This window comes from Lepidochelys olivacea (assembly GCF_965140295.1).
Source record: "Lepidochelys olivacea isolate rLepOli2 genome assembly, chromosome: 11".
Classification (NCBI taxonomy): Eukaryota; Metazoa; Chordata; order Testudines; family Cheloniidae; genus Lepidochelys; species Lepidochelys olivacea.
In genome coordinates this window covers 17,591,117-17,606,388 of record NC_140421.1, presented here as the reverse complement: position 1 = coordinate 17,606,388, position 15,272 = coordinate 17,591,117, and the positions used below count along the sequence as shown (strand labels likewise).

At 42.2% G+C, this 15,272-nt stretch overlaps 1 protein-coding gene and 1 long non-coding RNA gene across 2 annotated transcripts in view; one reads left to right on the top strand and one right to left on the bottom strand.

The window, feature by feature from the left end:
- The window catches only part of LOC311528668, a 37,118-nt gene extending 31,813 nt beyond the window's left edge, over positions 1–5,305 (bottom strand). Inside the window, exon 1 of the long non-coding RNA XR_014713660.1 lies at positions 5,227–5,305. This is a non-coding gene — a long non-coding RNA (uncharacterized lncRNA). The remainder of the gene's footprint in view (positions 1–5,226) is intronic.
- Positions 1–15,272, top strand: part of NCKAP5 (NCK associated protein 5) — a 568,803-nt gene that overhangs the window by 196,737 nt on the left and 356,794 nt on the right. The window lies entirely within an intron of this gene.

Genomic DNA, 15,272 nt, shown 5'->3' with positions numbered 1-15,272 from the left:
GGTTCAGATGTAGTCTGAGAACCAGATCCATTAACAAAGTTTCAAGCACTTTGAAACTCTCCTTTCCTTTCCGCAAAGAATACTTCGTTAAAATGCCTGAGTTATTGGCCAAATGCTTCTATTCTAGTAGACATGGACATGCAGAATTTCCCTTCACTTATATTCTCTGAATGTGGATCTTGGCAGGATTTGGGCCATTACTGAGACATTTTTTGAAAATACAATTGGAACCCACTTGTAGGGTCTGCTCCAACTCCCAATAAAATCAATATAAAAACTCCCATTGACTTAAATGGGAGCAGGATAGTGCCTATTGGCTTGATCCAATGTCCACTGAAATCAATAGGAAGATTTCAAATCCTTGCAATTCTAGTTATATATGGCCTTGTCTATACTGGGAAATTGACCTCCATAGCTATAGCAGAATAAGGTATTCCACAGCATCTATTCTGGAATAGCTCTCCCTATGGACACTTTATAAAAGTGACTTTTATTCCAGAACAGAGTCTCCACAGTGGGACCTATTCCAAAATAGCTATTATAGAATAGCTTATTCTGCAATAGGTATGCTGGTCAATTCCCCTGTGTAGACAAGTCCATAGCGAACCTGTGCATATGAGGTCTGAACCAAGAGAGTGCTCTGTTCTCCAAGTTCCCACTAAATGAGTGGTAAGGACTTCCTACATATCTCAGGTTCAGACTCAGAGTGAAAATAATTTATTTCCCCAATGACTTCACTATATGAGATTTCTAATCTACTCCAATATAATTAATTTTTGGAGTTCTAGGAATTAACTGTTAGTAACCTGTGGGCATAATACCTGAAAGTCCAGTAAACGAAAATTCTGTTTCACTCCTGTGTAAGTAGAGTATATAAATCATTGTTAAAAAGGACAAGGAGTGTGTTAAATTTAGTAACTGTTTGTTAGTTTTTTCAGACTTTTAATAAAAGTATGTTTCAGCTGCCCCTCTCTTCCCCCCCCCCCTCCGTGCAGCCTTTCTTCATGATTAAATAGTTATAGTGATATTATTAATTACAACTGAACTATTTCATTCCTGATCTGGCTGCCTATTGGATTTATTTTCAAAGTATTTCTACTTTGAAAGAGGTATAGAATGAGTTGTGGATGACAGTTAGCTGAATTTAAAAACACCAGGCCTGATTCCAATCTCACTGATGCTGATTTCACACTGGGGAAATTTAGGAACATAGTGGTGGGCCACACTGGAACTGACCCATGGTCCATCTAAGTCCAATGTCCTGTCTTCAATGGTGACCTGGTGCTTCAGAGGAAGGAACAAAAATCCTAAACTGGACAATTATTGAATATATCCTTATCAACAGTTGTATCTTTCTATCTGAAATCTTTCTTATTCCTTATATGTTAAACTAGAGTTACTTGGTTTTACATTTAGTCTAAAGGGTTCTGAAATATGAGCTTTGCCATCAATGTTCTTAAAAAGTGTGCTCTATGATCTACTAAACATTTATGTTAGATAATAAATTGATTCAGGGGCAAGAACCAATTCAAGATGTGGTATATGCATCTATATGCCCTAAAGTCACAAACTCATATACACATGAAACTCAGATAAACTATTAGTCTTGCAAACAGAAGAGGCAGACAAGGAAGAACAGCAGCTCAGTGATCAGGAGCAAAGTAGTTTAATTTGCAGAAAAATATTTTTGAGTTATTGTTGTAAGTTGTAGAAAAATAATGTAGTTCTGTTTTTAGTTATGAAATGTTGTGGTCATAGATTAACAGCCCATTCCTCCTCTATTGACTTCAGTGGATGCAGGATTGGGCTCTAAATAGTTAAACACTTAGCAAAGATTTATTTAGATTTTTATTGTGGATGGCAATACTGTAAGATTATCCAAATACTGGTATGAACTACCGGTATATAGAAGCTTCACTGGAATTTTGGGAAAGCAGGATTGGGCAAATGTAGGCAGAGCTTGGAAAGAAATGCAAACTAAGAAAGTTCCATGCTCTATGACACTGTATTTAACAATCCATAATTTAGAGATAAAGTCAGTGGACTAGTACAGCAGTTCTCTCACACACATCTTGCATACACATCTAAACCTCCAAAAGTAATTGGGCTTTGTAATTTTAATCAATGCAGTTATACAGGAATCTTTTGCTGATACTATAGTTTAAATGAACATATATACTAGCCACCTGACTTCAAAGGATTAGATTTTTATCAGTAAATGGCAGTAAAAGTCTACTTCACCACACACACACACACACACAAAGTGATGGAAAAATATTTGCATTGATAATAATCAAAATTTACAGATAGGCAAAGTAAGAAAAATGCTGCTCGACTACCTGTTGAGTTTGAGTGAAAGATGTTTACTTTGTATATTTTGATGTGATGTTGACAATTTATGTGTTAACATTTTATAGAGCTTTAATTTTTTAAATCTGAATTTCTCCTGTTATTGTTTGAGCCCCTGATAATTTCCCAGACCTGTGAAAATTTAAATAAATATTAAAAATCATTTAAAATAAACATTGATCTTATTTGCTAAAATTATATATAAAAATGTAAAAATCGAATGCTACCAAGATGAGTATATGGTCTTCTGCTGTCACTTACATGCTGAGATGAAACCATATGTGGCAAGTATAATGTCAAGGTGAAACTGAAATGCTTATTTTCAAGCAAGGGACATTGGTAACTGTGATAGCATTTTATTGCAGTGATGTTATTTCTATTATATCAAAAGCTTAAGATACTTTATGTTCAGTCATTAAAATTGATGGTTACTGACTGAATACAGGGAAAGTTGTTCACTGTGATTCCGCTCGCAATTAAGCAACTGCATGACTTCAGTGTGGGTACCTAGGTCTTAACTTCAATGGGACTACTCATGTACTTACAATTATGTATATGCTTACATGTTCTGCTGAATAGTGGCTGTCTGGGACATTACAGACTAGCAAACACATACAGTATGTATGTCTCTAAACCAATTAGAATGTAGTAAACCAGAACTTGCTTCCTTATCTTTTTAATGGTCCTTTGCCATTTCCTTTCTGACTTCAAATTTGGGATTCTGTTCAGTTTATACCTACATTTCTGTCCCCTTCATTCTGGTAGCCCTTTCCTCACATTCTGTTACTGCTTCATTAACTTTTGCTTGCATCATAGCTTTCTTCATCTTAGTATATCCAAAAAAGGATATCTTTCTAATTTGTAAGGAAAGCAGCCTTTACCAAAATGCCAAAACCATGAGTTCCATTGTGATGATATATGAGATACTGACCGCTAAGCTCACCAAACCAGGGGTTTGGCTAGAACAGCTTCCCTGTCTCATTGTGTTTGATCATCTTAATTAATTAGCCTCTTACAGTTTGTATGGCAACTTCCACCTTCTCTGTATGTGTATGTATATATATATCTTCTTACTATATGTTCCATTTTATGCATCCGATGAAGTAGGCTGTAGCCCACGAAAGCTTATGCTCTAATAAATTTGTTAGTCTCTAAGGTGCCACAAGTACCATTCTTTTTGCCTCTCTAGTTGTTTTCTGATTATCTCGAGCTCCATCAGTTCTCCCTGTTTTGTGACACCTAACACTTTAGCTAATTAAACTGTAGAAAATCTACCCCACTTCTCCTGCTTTCCCTACAATCAGTCTTTCTCCCTGAAATTTGACCATTGTGCCTTTTGTACTGCGATATACCACATCTACCTTAAATAACTTTTAGAATTTATTCATAAAGGTTGGAGTTTTAAACATATATTGGAGTTGTCTGCGTATTACAATAGTCTAAAGTTTTTTTGTTGTCTAAATTTTGTAAGGGAGTAACTCATCCATCCAGTAGTGTGACTGGCACAGATCCCATCTGGCATAATTGTAACCATTTATCACTTTTCTGATAAATAATTCCAGCAGAATGGGCCAAGAACTTTCTACCTGGGTGAGTGTTTGCCAACTTTTCAGAATATTTTGAAAGGCATCTATTTATTCATTATATATTTCTGAATATTTAAGACTACATTTTTTTATTCTTTGCACTTGTATAGTTACAAAGTAGTTTAACAAAACAACCAAACTGACAAACTGTGTAGCTCTCTTTTTTAAGAAGTACAGAAGCACAATAGTTTGCACCATTGATTTCCCCCTTTAAGCCTGAAGATACTGGACTTGTTTTATATTCTTTATTAAGAAAATATTGGCTTTGCAAGTGTATTTCGAGTGTATATACTAAAGTGCTTCTTCAAAGAAATTACATCTTCCCCAACTTTAACACTGTAGCCAAAGTCACCTATTAAAGCCTTGACTACCCAAACGAAACATATTGATTTAAAAAAAAAAATGCACCGACTTGAAGCTAGTTCTGAGTGTCACTGATCTGTTGACAGTTTTAATGTGTAACTTGCCACTTACAACACTTTTGGTTTTCTCCGAGGGGAGGGAGGGAATGGCACATCGCACGCTGGCCTGCTCGTTCAGGGCGAACTGATAATCAGGTTAAGGCAACTGCGTGTTTAGTTGATTAGCAGCAAGCGTTTGGCCAGGGGGACCAAGGGCAAGGGTGGGCTCCCTTGTCGTACACCGCGGGATGGGCAGGGCTCCCAGCTCCCCCGGAGCCTGCCTGTCCAAGTGTCTTGCCTGTCAGGCACCCAGTTCGCAGCAGACAATAGAAGCCCGCACTCTTCCCTGCCTCCCTCCCCTCCCCGGGCTCGCCTAACCCCTGCTGCAGGCGCGGATTTGTCAGAGCCATTCAGTTGAGACTGATTATGATTGCAGCAGATGGGCTGGATCTGACAGCCCCGATCCGAAGCAGTTCCGCGGGGGCCGGGGGAATTAGCAGGCCCCGGCCGCGCCGCGGGGTCGCACACAGCGCCCCGGCCGCGCGCGCGCTACTCTCCCCGCGGAGCCTCGCGCCGCCCCCGCGGCCCGGCCCGGCCCGGCCCGCCCCGGGCACATGCGGCGCGTCCCGCCGCCCCGCCGGGGAGCCAGCAGGGAAGGAGCCGCGGGAGCGCAACCGAGCGGGCGAGGCGCGGGGCTCCCCGGCAGCGGCGGGGGAGAGCGGCTCGGGGCCGCGCGGGCGGGCCATGGAAAGTTTATCGGCTCGGGGGATCCCGGCCGGCTCCTCGCCCCGGTAAGGTGGTAGCGGCCCCGCCCCGCTCCAGCATGTGCCGCCGCAGGCCAGGTAAGGAGCCGAGCCCCCCACCCCGCCGCCGCCGCCCTGTCTCCTCACCTGCTCCCCGCCCCTGGCCCCGCGCCCGGCTCTGCGGGCGGCCCGTGCGCGCTCCGGGGGGGCCACGCGCAGGGGCGGGAGCAACAGCGGCGCGCGGCGGAGCAGCCCCGGTCCCCGCGCGGGGCAGGGGAGGGCGGGCAGCCAGCTGCTGCCGCCCCGCGGGCTGGGGGAGGGGGTCCGGCTGGGGAGGCGTGTTTGTGCCGTGAAGGGGACACCTGCTCCTCTCTTGTCTCCGCGGCTGCCCCGGTGAGAGGTCTTGCTTCCGCTTCTGCTGCCCCTTCTTCCCCTGTCTCTCTTGCTGCCAGTTCCCTGCAGCCCCAGGCTCCCTGTCCCTCCTGATGCTGCCGCGGCCTCCGTCCCCTGCTGCTCTCCCTGCCCCGGCCCTTGGCTCCTTCGCCCGTCTGGACCCTGCCCCTACTCTGCTGTCCCTTCTGCTTCTGCTCCTGCCCCTGCCCCCTCTCCTGCCGCTGCTCCTCCCTCGGCTGCTGCTGTTGCTCCTGTGTGAGGGAGGAAAGCTGCACAATTGTGTGCCCTGTTGCTACTGGCAACTACATGTACCGAATTGCTACGCATCCATAAGCTGCTTAATTCTGATTGATGGCCCAGAAATATGATATTTTAAAGATGACCAGTGAGAGTGAGAAACCTAAGCTTTCTATGCACCCTGTATGTGTGTGTATACATAGATATGGGGGTGCCTGTGTATTTTAGAATGATTAGAATTTTTAATCTTTAAAATTAATCCTGGTGCCTTCCCTCTTGTGATCTGGCTGGTTTATCTAGGCTTTCTGTGTGACTGCTGCAGAGCTTTCATTCCTACCCTTCATTATGTATGCTTCTGTTGATTCAGATAAACGAAGCTTTTCATGTAATTTTACTTCAGTGCCTGATCATTTGAAACAGACCTGTCCTACTGACCCAGAATGATTCTTGAAAGCTCTCCGGAAACAATTTGTTAAAGAAATCAATTCGGTGCAGAGAATAGAAATATCTATTTTCCCTTCTTCCATTCCCCCCCCCCCTTCTATAAAAGCTGGTCACTCTCTTACGTCTTCCTAAGCAGAGGAGTACAGTACAGGTAACAAACTAAAAGGGAAGAATGCTCTGTATTTTCTGTGTGTGGCTGTGCACTTAATATGAACAAAAACTGTTTTACCTAATGATCCAAAAATTGTCTGGTTGGCTGAGATTGGAATCACTTCCAATGCTCTGGGTGAGAAACCTAGCCTAATCAAATATTTAGTTTAGTGTTTATGCTAATTTGTGCTGAGCAGTTCTTTCCTTCCTTGTAAAGTGTTTACAAATACTTTACATAAAGTCTATAAACATTATGTTTCCTTAGGAAAAAATCCTCTGAATCTTGACTATACGAATTATAAGAGGCTGTGCATTTTTGAGGGATGGGGGTGGGAAGTCTAATGAACGTAATATGCTTAGCATTTTGTCTTGAGCAGCAATATGATAAACAATATGATGTTTGCTTTTTATGCTGTATGCTTTTAATGTTTAATGCTTCATTAGAGTAAACATTTCAACCCTGTTGCTTCAGAGGAGCCAGGTTTTCTCTCTTGTTATATTTTGATTCATTAAGAAGCACCCTAAGTGTTTGTTCATGTTGAAGTGAAGAGGTTTAAAAAACAAACAGACACAAAACTTGGCATAAGTAATCACATCATATATTGATGGAGAGAAACTAATTCAGAAGGAAATGAACTAGAGCTACACTTAGTTTATATTCAAATACATAAGGACAGGAGAATGTAAAATAAACTGAAAAATAAAGTGTGAAATCATGAGTTGCTGTTCATCATATTCCAAAAAACCTTTCAGTTGTATTAGACCTATCATCCAATATGTGAGTTGCTCCTGAAGTGAAAGTTTTCCTGAAAACTTAAAGTACACAAAGTAAGAAATTGACCTTGCAGCTTGCTTTAAGAATCATCCACTTGAATCAAACATAGTTTATAACAACTTTCTGAGGGAGGCCTCACAGTTGACACATTGTTGCTAACTTCATATTCTACTTTCAGCATGTATTTTAGGTAATCCTTTTGTTCTCATAACTGTATGTAATACTTATGGGCTAATTGTTGAAATGGTTTAAAGCCTAGTCATTGTAGACGTGTGCTTTAAAAAGAATGATATTCAAGATAAAACCATTGTTTATCATTGTAAAATTTGCTAAGTTTTTAACAAGCAAGGTAACATTTCATAGGCAAGTGATTTACATCTGAGGGATTGATTGTATACATTTCTGGATTGTAGATAAGCTATGTAAGTAAACAAAAGTGCAGTGATCTGTTATTCTGCATGAGTGTGGAGATATCACGGGACCTTTTCACAAGTTAATATAACAAGGCATCGTGGGAACTGTTTGATCTGCAGGACTTTTGCTTGGCAGTAGTTTACTTAAGGTTATTACACTTTGTTTGGAGACTTGTATTTGCTAGCCATTATTGCATTTTTAGTTCAAGGCTTCCCAGAGTTACAGGTTAGTAGGTCAATAAAATTTACTTTGAGATGTCAGAGCTGACAAGTTCTGTTTTTAAATGTAGTTGGGAATATACCATCTAATATTCAAAACTTGTAGGATTATTTTAGTAGAAATTTTAATGCAGGTGATAATGATGTAACAATGAAATCAAAACATTTCTTCTGACCTGAGTATCTAGACTGCTGTCCTTATTTTCCTTGGTTAATTGAGAAAACAAATTACAGAAATTAAATAAATTTCCTACTGTTAGCTTTTGGATCAAGTGCACAGAACTTCTAATCTAGTCATTGAGCTAGAATCTGATCTCAGTTCTATCAATGTAAATCTGGAGTAACTCTACTGGAGTTTTACTTCCTTTGCCTCCATTGAGGTTTCTCTGGATTGTCTGTGATGGAACTGAGGTCATCATCTGCCCCAGAGATAGACTTTTCTTTTAAAAGGTAACTATTTTACAACTACAGATTGTAAGTGCATGAAAAGCATCGTCCAGCATACCCAGCACTTTATGAAATGTCCCATGAACTTGGAAGACTCAAGATTTTAAAGTAGTTCTAGAATTTGTTTGTGGGCTATTGGATTTTCAGAGGTGCTTTCGTAAAGTGGTGCACTTCGCTTGCTGTGGGATTGGCTCTGCAGCCCCTACTGAAATACAGTATTGTAGTACTCATTCGCTTGACTAGACTCATGAGTTCAAAGATCCTGATTTAGGAAAGCACTTCCAGGACTTGTTTGTACATCATAAAGAAGCAAAAAAGGGCATAAACTCCTCTTCTTCCTCTCTGTTCTAGGTCACCTTTTAAATCTGTGCACTCCCTGACTATTCCAACCAAATTAAATGCCTGCCAATTGTTTTCCTTACTTGTCTTTGTTCAGTCTTATAATAATTTTTCTTATATTGTTTATAGTATCCCTTTTGATGGACTCTCAGATCCTGCTGGCCTTTCTTGTTCTAATTGGACAATACCTACATTTCTTCAATATGCAAACTTGAATCCCTAAAACCCTTTCAATGGCAGTGCATTCCAGGATTTTATTAAGTAATGTATATTGTTCTGGGCTATTGAAACACACATGATAAACAAATAAATAAATAAAATCACTATACGTTTGCTAAGGTGAAACCCTACCAGCCATTATATATGCCACTTCTGTAGTGTACTTTTTTTTTTTTTTTTTTTTTGAAGATGAGGTATGTCACTTAAGGCTTGAATAACAATTCTAGCTTTGCTGTCATCATCAAATATAGTAAATGTAGGCACAGCTTTGCTACAGGTCATAATAATCAAAACCAATTGAAAAGCAGCATCCACTGATCTTTCCCACTATTTGCGTCTCTGTATTTTCAGCTACTGCCATATACAATGACCTTTTGCTTATGCCCAGTTGAAATGCCTATGTACGTTAGCCAGCCTCGGAATTAAAAGCCAAATTGTGCTTTGTTAAACAAGTGTGGGCCACACTGACTTCAATAGGGTTCCATGCATGTATGTTTTCTTTTCCGCTTGGTACATCTTGCTTCACTGAAGGCATCCTGGAATGTGACATTGCAAATACCAGAAGTCTCATTACAATTCAGGGTGTTTTTGTCATGTAGAGCTGTATGAATTGTTTTGAATTAATACATTTGTTCACAGAAAAATGCAGTTTTTGCCAACCCAAACTATTCGCGAATTTGACACCAATTCACTGAATAGTTTTTGGCCTTTCCTCTCCCTCCCCCCCCCCCCCCCCCCCGATTTAGGCACCACTCACAAATCAGTGATGGTGACGGGGACCTTTAAACTCTTTGCCTGGTGGTAATCACCTATGATGGGGGACTTGGGTTCAGTTCCCCCCTCTGCTAGATGTGAAAAAGAAATTTGAACTTGAGTCTCCCACATTGTAACAGAGATACCTGGACATGGGGCAGTGGGATATTCTGGTGTGATTGTAGGAGTGGTGTGTCTCAAACTCTCCTGTTGAAGATGTGCTAGTCTATATTAATAGTCATTGGAGCAGGGATTTGCACGTGGGTCTCCCATGGCCCAGGTGAGTGCCCTAACTATCACGCTGTCTGGAGTGGCTCATGAGTGCCAAGCTGAGGGCAGTCTGTCAGGAATGTACACCATCATAGGGCCTAATCACATCAACCACACTATCAGAGGCTCGTTCACCTGCACATCTGCCAATGTGATATATGCCATCATGTGCCAGCAATGCCCCTCTGCCATGTACATTGGTCAAACTGGACAGTCTCTACGTAAAAGAATAAATGGACACAAATCAGATGTCAAGAATTATAACATTCATAAACCAGTCGGAGAACACTTCAGTCTCTCTGGTCACTCGATTACAGACCTAAAAGTTGCAATATTACAACAAAAAGGCTTCAAAAATAGACTCCAATGAGAGACTGCTGAATTGGAATTAATTTGCAAACTGGATGCAATTAACTTAGGCTTGAATAAAGACTGGGAGTGGATGGGTCATTACAAAAAGTAAAACTTGTTCCCCATGTTTATTCTCCCCCCCCGCCCACTGTTCCTCAGACTTTCTTGTCAATTGCTGGAAATGGCCCACCTTGATTATCACTACAAAAGGTTTTCTTCCCCCTCCCCCCCCTCCTGCTGGTATTAGCTCATCTTAAGTGATCACTCTCCTTACAGTGTGTATGATAACACCCATTGTTTCATGTTCTCTGTGAATATAAATCTCCCCACTGTATTTTCCACTGAATGCATCCGATGAAGTGAGCTGTAGCTCACGAAAGCTTATGCTCAAATAAATTTGTTAGTCTCTAAGGTGCCACAAGTACTCCTTTTCTTTTTGTCAGGAAGTAGTGACCCCAAACAGGTGGTATGTTCTATAATTAGATTTCACCAACCCAGTAACAAGTGTGTACTCCTAAACTAACAGCAGCCTTACCAGAGAGTCACAGACAGTGCCCGTGAGCATTCCAGTTTATCTTGCCACTCAGGGAAACTGGACTTGGTGATAGATGGTTTCTATACTCCAAAGATCACAATACATTCAGATTGTTCCCAGTCCCAAAGGAACAGCCACTTACCCAGGTTAATTTGTATCTTAGATCTCTCTCCAAAGACAACTCTTGTAGTCAGTCCTGTACTAAACTATCTATCTAAGGGCTAGTCTACACTGGCAATGTTAACACGCTGCCGTGGCAGCGCTTTAACATGGCTTGTGTGGTCGCGGCAGAGAGCTCTCCCAGCGCTTTAAAAACACCACCTCCATGAGGGGCGTAGCTCCCAGCGCTGGTGCACTGTCTACACTGGCACTTTACAGCACTAAAACTTGCTGCGCTCAGGGGTGTGTTTTTTCACACCCGAGTGAGAAAGTCGCAGTGCTGTAAATTGCCAGTGTAGACAAGCGCTAAGAAAATAAATGAGAGAGTTATTACAAGGTTAAAGCAGGCATGCATATATACACAAAGGAGAGATAGTCTATGGTTTTAAAAGGTGACAGAGTTGTAGTAATCTGTCACCTCTGAATGTCTTTTAGGGATAATCCAGGTTGACCATGGGGATCTCTGCTTCCATTTCGTAGTTCTGGCCCTGTGAGAGTCCACAGAGCAAAAGAGATTAAAAGTTTTCTTTCAGAATCTTCCCGTATTCAAGTTGATGGAAGGAGCCCTTTTGCTGGGTGTGTAGGAGCAATTAACAAAGTCTTTGTGATGTCCCACAATGACCCATTTAATTTTGATAGGCCTTCCTGATGGACAGGGGATGGATCTTGGGTTCACAGTTTGAGAGCAAACATTTTTTTAGCAGGTAAAAAGCAAAAAATTAAATATTACCTTATAGCAGGTGATAAAGATATTATAAGTGAGATTAATGCATGAAGCAATTTACAAGCATTTTATAAAGTCTAAACTCACAGTTATAAGTCCAATACCCATCTTAACTATACTAACACACAGGTAAAACTGGCTGGTTTCCAGTAATTAATTTGTCACTAATGAATTTGTCAGTGCTCGGCTGAGGCCTAAAGCCTTGGCATGAGCTGGCACCTGCTCTGCCAGTGTCACACTAACCACCAGGCCATAGTGTCATTTCTCTTTGTACTTTCTCTCTCTGACTATTAAAGTATTGTATAGAATGTAGGGTTGCCAATTTTGATTGGGACATATTCCTGGAGGTTTCATCACGTGACATAATCTTTAATTAAAGATTAATATTCTGGAGACTTCAGGACAATTGTGGAGGGTTGGCAGCTCTGAGGGCAGGTCTACGCTACAGCGGGCATCAACACTCTGAGATTGATCCACCGGCTGTCCATTTAGTGGGTCCAGTAAAGACCTGCCAAATTGACAACAGATTGCTCTCCAGTTAACCCTGGGACTCCACCACTTATGAGAAGAGTAAGGTAAGTTCACGGGAGATTTTCTCCTGTCGAAACCCCGTGGTGTAGACCCCGTGGTAACTCAACCTAAGGTATGTTGACTCCAGCTACGTTATTCATGTAGCTGGAGTTGCATAGCGTAGGTCGACTTACTGTGGTGGTGTAGACATAGCCTAAGAGAAAGTGGAACAGCTTCAACAGGAGAGACTGAGAAAGCCCGACCTCAGTCTACCTTCTAGCCTGGTGGCAAGGGTGCTGTCCTGCAGTCTGGGAGATCCAAGGATGACTCTTTAGGGCATACTACACCAAAAAATTAATAATTCTGTATACAATATTTTAAAATTCTGCAAATTTTATTTGTCAAATAAATGTGGAGGCTCAGGCATGGTAGTGGGGAGCACAGGCCACTGGCTTAACGGAGGTGGGAGATCACTGTGCAGCTCCCCCACAGAACATGGACTCAGTGGTGAGGCTGCACCCAACCCTGACACAGCGCAAGGAACAGACCTGCCCCAGAAACACCCCAGGGCCCTACCTCTCCATGCCAGGTGCACCAGGTGTGGGCAGGCTGGCTCAGCAAGGCAGGATCCAAGTGTGTGCATGGGATTTGTGGGGAAGGGGGTGGGAAATCCAGGTTGGGTTGAGAGAGTTCTGTGCAGGGCAGTCTGGGTGCGGGCAGCTCAGTGGGGGATCTGGATGCAGGGGGCTTGTGGGGGGGGGGTTTGGGTGCAATGGTAATGGAATTCTGCACGGGGGTTCAGGTGAAGGTGGTTGGGGCTCAGCGGAGGGGTGTGGGGAATAGAGCTTGGCAGAGAGGTTTGGGGGAGTGGGGCTCGGTGAGGTGGGGATCCAAGTGTGCATGGCTAGTTGGGGTAGTCCAGGTGCAGGGGGAATAGGGATCATTGTGTGGGGGTTCTGAGTGTGTGTGTGTGTGGGGGGGTGAGGCTCAGCAGGAGGGTCTGGGTATGAGGGGGTCTGGATGCATGGGAGTTGGACAGATTGGGGAGCAGGTCCCTCTACAGGGATCCCTCCCCCTGTAGCTGAGGAGCAATGGGTGCAGGAAGCAGGTGGTGGGCAAGAGAGTTTTCAGATATTCCTACAGTTGGGAGAGAAATCTGAGAGGATGGGCCTGGCATGGTCCCAGATGCCATGCAGGGAAAGGGGAATTCCCATCCTCCCCAGCCCAGCTGGGACTAGCAGCTGAGCCTGGTACAGGATAGAAGCCACTAGCTGGGTCTTCCTCAGTCCCACCCTCTGCCCCACAGTGATTTACCTCTCTGCCAGCTGCCCTGGGCACCTGAAACATACTGCTGGGGAGGGTCGCATGACTGTTCTTGTGGCTTCTCTTTGCTTCCCTGTCAGAAATTTATTTTTCTGCGGGGAAGCAAAGAAATCTGTGGGGGAAATAAATTCTGCACACGTGCAGTGGCGCAGAATTCTCCCAGATGTAAAGTACAAATCCCTTCTCCACATCAAGCAGAGGAGAGAATTAAAGTGGCTGGGTGCCCTAACCACTAAGCTAAAAGCTTATAAAATGGGCATCATGACCTCCTCCTCTCTCTCTCTCTCCATATTTTGTGAATCTAGCCCTTCATTTCCTTTGCTTTTATGTTTAAGAAGTGCCTGGAAAGAAATTGAAATGAAACAGTTCATTCAACCATTCAAAGAACTTTTTGTTAACTTTTTCAATTTACTGAAATTTTTCTGAATTTTCAGATTCAGATTGAACCAATCCCGCCCTCCCCCTCCCCCCGAACTGCCAGCAAACTGAAGAAAAAAAAAAAGTTATTAGCCCAGTTCTAGTGTCATGTGTAAGTATATAACAATACATACAACTTCCTACATGTAGGGCTGACCCAAAGCCCTGAGGAGTAAGTGACTCTTTCCTGTTGACATTTTATCAAAGCCACACCTATCAACTGAGCCATAGTCAAAACACACTGTGCCTGGCTTTTATGTCACACCAGTAGAACTCCACTGCAGCAATTCCTGATTTCTACTGAATGTGAGATCAGAATCATGCCCATTGATGATAATGGGATTTTGCAGGCCAGCATACACACAGATGAATGTATATAAAAAGATTGTACACTTAAAAAATATAAATAGCATGTGTACATGGGAATGTTAGGATTGCCTCTGATCTTGGCTGCTCAAATTCAGCATATGTAGCTTATGAAGCAGAGCTCTTAGTTTCATTTCATAAAAAGAAAAGGAGTACTTGTGGCACCTTAGAGACTAACCAATTTATTTGAGCATGAGCTTTCGTGAGCTTTCGTGATGTATGCATCCGATGAAGTGAGCTGTAGCTCACGAAAGCTTATGCTCAAATAAATTGGTTAGTCTCTAAGGTGCCACAAGTACTCCTTTTCTTTTTGCGAATACAGACTAACACGGCTGTTACTCTGAAACCTTTCATTTCATAGTGTACGCTTGACTAGCCAGTTCTTTCATGTGATATTGGCTTTGCTTGTGTTGCCATGGATAGTCTTTTGTAGATGGTTACAGAGTGAGATGTAACAATTTAATACTCAGTGGTTATTGATGAGTAAAGTAGTAGCTGCCAAAAGAAAACTGAATTTTTATCATGCTCACATACCACACACTACTGTATTTATGTCAAGCTTTACACTTGTCAAAACAAACAAATTCTCACTGTTATTGGTATTTTCCTGCAAAACTTCTGAAATTACTATATATTATATACTTCCTAATATTTCATATGGAAAAACGAGCTCTTCTTGACTTGCATTGTATTCTTGACACATATTGCATACAATGGGTGGCCAGAACATTTTTTCCAAGGATTATTTATGTGAGTGAAGTCATATATGTTAAACAAATCATCAAACTCTTCATCATTTTCGTGTTCTGAATTTTTTAAATTTACTATCTATCATACTGCAATCCATCACTTTATGTGCAGAGAGCTCATATACTACAATCTAAATAGCAAGAGTGAGATCCCCTGTGGACTTCATGGAGTATTGTGCTCTTCTCCCTTTGTGGGGTAAAAAATCTGCGTGGGGTAATTTTCGGAGTGTTTTTTCTTTTTGGTTGATGGCTTGTTAGACATCTTTATTTTTATTTTTTGGGGGTGGGAATGTTATTTGGGTAGATGGATGTCATTGTTGTGATTGGTTTCACAGTAACAGCCGTGTTAGTCTGTATTCGCAAAAAGAAAAGGAGTACTTGTGGCACCTTAGAGACTAAC